General features: G+C 35.4%; 1 pseudogene; it reads left to right on the top strand.

Moving 5' to 3' along the window:
- The first annotated feature begins 2,852 nt into the window (after window positions 1–2,852).
- Window positions 2,853–3,784, top strand: LOC125113076 (olfactory receptor 10AG1-like; annotated as a pseudogene).
- The last annotated feature ends 973 nt before the right edge of the window (window positions 3,785–4,757 follow it).

Raw genomic sequence — 4,757 nt, 5'->3', positions numbered from 1 at the left:
CTGTGGTGTAGGTCACAGACGTGGCTCAGATCCTGCACTGCTGTGGCCCTGGCATAGGCTGGCAGCTACAGCTCTGATTAGACCACTAGCCTGGGAATCTCCATATTCTGCAGGTGTGGCCCTAGGAAAAGACAAAAAAAATGTGGAAAGACCAGAAAAATAAGCACAAATTATTTGAGTAAAAAAAAGTTCGTACATTTACCTGAATTATTTCATGTTTTTCTTTCTGAGTTTTATAAATAGAAGAAGTAAGTGTTCCCAAAAGTCAGAAACCAGCAAATATGTTGGCAGGATTTGTGAAAATCTTTTTATCTGAGATTGAATTTTGAAGATAAGTACATATAGATAGGATTTGAAAAATTATTTCTTAATTTGCAAAGGGTTTTACACTAATAATTGCATGTAATGGTCAGAAAATATTGTTCCACTTGACAAATAATGAGTTGTAGTTAAAAGTGTTTTCAGTAAATGTGGACACTATATTCTTGGATGCAAGTTCTGTTGTTCTTAGTTTCTCTGGCTATTTTATGTACCTGATTTTCAGTATGCTTTTCAAGTGCACTACCCTGCTTGAAGAGTGAGGAAACATTTAGAGAGAGGACAAAAAAGTGAGAGAAAACCTTACATAAAGAGCAGATAGAAAAAAAGGAATAAGGCAGATGACAGTTTCTGAAGACAATGGTTAGCCCATCAAATGTAGGTGCATTATGCATGCTGGTCCAAAAATATTGATGATTTATTCAACAAACAATTGTAATCAGTATCCATGCAGTACACTTTACATTTAATTAAATAAGTGAATAACACATGAGTAAAGGTGTCAGGATGAGATAACCTAACAAAAAACAAAGTTATGGTCATGTAGTTTCAGACACATGAAATTATTATTTAGTAATACCACCTATCAGCCATTAGGTTCTGACCATTTTAAAGCCACAGTTACAGCCTTTCCTACAATCACATTTTCTTTGAGAGAACTGTAGAGTAATGAATCAAGATTTAAATAGCATTTGTACCTTAATATGGAATCTGAGATATTGTAAATGGTAAAAAAAAATTATTATTTAACTTTCCTTTTATAACTCACAGAAAATCCTCAGGATTCACAAGTTTCATTTTTATTTTCTTATTTTTATTTTTATTTTTTTGTATTTTTAGGGCTGCATTCATGGCATATGGAGGTTCCCAGGCTATGGGTCCAATCAGAGCTATAGCTGCCAGTCTATGCCAGAGCCACAGCAATGCCAGATCCAAGCCATGTCTGTGACCTACACCATAGCTCATGGCAATGCAGATCCTTAACCCACTGAGCAAGGCCAGTAATTGAACCCACAACCTCATGGTTCCTAGTTGGATTTATCTCTGATGTGCCATTACAGGAAGTCCAGGATTCACAAGTTTTAGCTGAACCATTGCTTCTGCCCCATATGTGTTGATATTTTTATAGCTGATATCTGGACAGTTGTCTTCATCTAATGCTTGTAGAATATGGATATGGGTGTCTATTCTTTGTAACGATTTAGTCTCTGTGAACTTTCAAATCAGTTAACACTATGAAAATTATATGTAACCTACTGAAAACAAGAAATAATTTGCTACTTATGCCAGAGGGAGTGAAAAGATTACAATTTCTACCCACCACCCAAACACATACTCACACTCACACACACACCACAGAAGGCATGCTTGAACTGTACCAGGGGAAGGAGGAAGTCAGTCTGAATTCTGAGTAGGAACCATCATTTACAGCTTAAGCACTATTCCAAAGAGGCAATCAAGCTGATTCACTTTTAATTTATTCAAGCATTTAGTAAATATATTTTTGTGGAAAAAATATGCCACACATTGCAGAAAAAGATGTATAGAATATCAGAAGAAGCATAAAATCTACATAGAGCAAAAAGAAAAGTACAATATAAAGCTGGGCAATCTCAACCTAACATATTCACATGCTTCAACTAATACACATATGTGTGCAAAAAAGAAAAAAAATGAATGAATTAAATGTATTTAGCAGAATAATAGCAATTGTTGAGGAAGTGAGTAATTTGGGAAGTTCTCAGAGATGAGTTATGGCTGATGTCTCTTTCATAGCATAAGCATTGAGAAGTGAACATTCTAGTTAGAATTGCTTTTCTGAACAAAAAATGCTAGGTGCTCCAGCCTCTGACCTCATGACTGTACCTGGATAGGAAGACCACTTTAGAGTTTCTTTCCTCTTGACTGAAAAACCTGAATAAAAGTGATGAGTGCTGATTTTATAGACCCTATATTGGAAAATACAGTTATAAAATTTAAATATCATCTCAAGTATTGAGTGGTCAGCTCACCAATTTTGTTTATAATAGAATAAATTAAATAGAAAGTCAAAACTGAAGAGGACATTGCAATAACTTTAAAAAATTAACTATATTTATCCCTAAAGTTATCTTACATGGCTTACAAAATATTTACTTGTGCAATAAAATTAATTTTGAGTTGATAATAATATCAAATAGAATTGAGTGGTGAGAAAAAAATGTCAACTGGAAGAAGAAAATCACTGATATAATTGAACATAAATTCATATTTTGCATTTTGAGTATTTATATGGCTAGCAAAATTATAATCCTATCTTTAGAAACAAAGAAATATGATAATATGTAATAGAAAGTGGAGACTAGAGAGGTTTTTTCCTTAAAACACATTTAATAATAATGAAAAAATACTTCACACTTTTAGACCTCTTATCAGTTATAGGTTTTGCTTTTATAGGAAAGCAGATAAACTGGAAAGAATATAATCCTGTTTCACATAAGAAAACAAGAGCCAATGAAAGTGGATTAATAGTACAGCAAATAAAATCATTCCCACAGATGAAATATGGAGAGATGGAAGCAGTAGACAATGTGTCCACAGTGATGCAATTTGTACTCCTGCAATTTTCTGACATTCCAATCCTTCAAGGGTTACTCTTTCATTTGAACCCAGTGAAGGGTTCTCCATCATTTACATCATTATCTTAACTTAAAGTAACCTCATAATAATAATAAATAGGCTTGACACTACACTCCAGAAACCCATGTATTTTTTTTCTGGCAATATTTTTCTCTTTGGAAATCTGCTATGTGTCTGTCACAATCCCAAGGATTCTAGTCAACCTTTGCACTCAGAATAGAAGCATTTCTATGCTTACCTGTGCCACTCAAATGTGTTTCTTCCTTATACTGGGAGGCACTGAATGTTTCCTCCTAGCTGTGATGGCCTATGGCCACTATGTGGCCATCTGTAACCCTCTGCACTATCTTCTAGGCATGAACCACAAGATGTGCATCCAACTGGCTGTTGGCTCCTGGATCAGTGGAATCCCAGTGCAGATAGGACAAACATGCCAGATTTCCTCTCTGCATTTCTGTCATTCTAACCAAATTAATCACTTTTCTGTGACATTTCCCCCATTCTGAAGCTTGCCTGTGGAGACACTTCTGTGCATGAGCTGTCTATTTATGTAGTGGCTCTGTTGTTTGGTGCTGTCCCTTTCATGTTGATACTTGCCTCTTGTAACAAAATCACTTCCAATATTCTGAGGTTGCCCACAGCCAGAGATCAAGCCAAAGCCTTCTCCACATGTTCTTCTCACCTGCTGGTTGTGCTCTTATTTTTTGGATCTCTTAGCATTACTTACTTCAGGCCCAAATCCAGTCATTCTGCAGGAATTGATAAACTGCTCTCTCTGTTTTATACCATCATGACTCTGATTTTTAATCCTATGATATACTGCCTTGGGAACAAGGATGTAATTTAGCTGTTTGCCACACAGTATCAGAGAAACATTTTATATCTTTACATTCTCTTTTTAAGAAGGTCATCACTATAAACATTTGTTTTAATGTATTCTAAGATACTTAAAAAATATGTTTAGTGTCTTTTTAGGGCCCCACCCATGGCATATGGAAGTTCCCAGGCCAGGGGTTGAATCAGAGCTGCAGTTTCCAACCCATGCCACAACCATAGCAATGCCAGATCTGAGCCACGCCTGCAACCTACACCACAGCTCATGGCAATGCCAGATTCTCAACCCACTGAGAAATGTCAGGGGTCCATCCACATCCTCATGGATACTAATCACATTCGTAACTCACTGAGCCACAGCAGGAAATCCTTGATACACTTTTAAATGGTAATCCACAATTTTCTGTCCTTAATTAGGCAAAGTATCTTTAATACGCTAGGCCTAAATAATAATCCTGTCTTATGAATAAAAGTCAAATATGATTCACATTTTTCATTAAAAAACCATAATTGAATCTGTTAAGACTTTTGTGTTAAATTATACTGGAAATATACAAGATTATTTACCCAAATTTTTGCCTATATCTTCATACTTGTATATGTTTTGCATTCTATGACATGGCAAGTGGCCAAAAGCAGTTAAGTAATAATGTTTAAATGAGGGACTGAATGAGTGAATGGGCAGATTAATATTGCTATCCCCTATCTCAGGCTCCTGACAAAATCTAGAGCTTTCAGAGAACCAACAAACATTGGGAGCATATTTATTAAACCCATTGTATACTCCTGTAGAATTACTCTAATCAAAATACCAAGAGAAAACTTTCAGGCCCTTAGTTCTCTTTCTAAGTGCATGTTATACCAGAATTTTCCACTGGTCTCAACCCATTTACTTGGCAGATATCTCTATATTCTATGTAGCAATTTTGGCCTCATATTAATTTACTTTGAATTATTTCATCTTTTTCATCACTGTACCCCAAACA

Source organism: Phacochoerus africanus, chromosome 12 (assembly GCF_016906955.1).
Source record: "Phacochoerus africanus isolate WHEZ1 chromosome 12, ROS_Pafr_v1, whole genome shotgun sequence".
NCBI classification, from domain to species: domain Eukaryota; kingdom Metazoa; phylum Chordata; class Mammalia; order Artiodactyla; family Suidae; genus Phacochoerus; species Phacochoerus africanus.
Note: the sequence above shows the minus strand (reverse complement) of the source record. Positions and strands in the feature narration are given on the sequence as shown.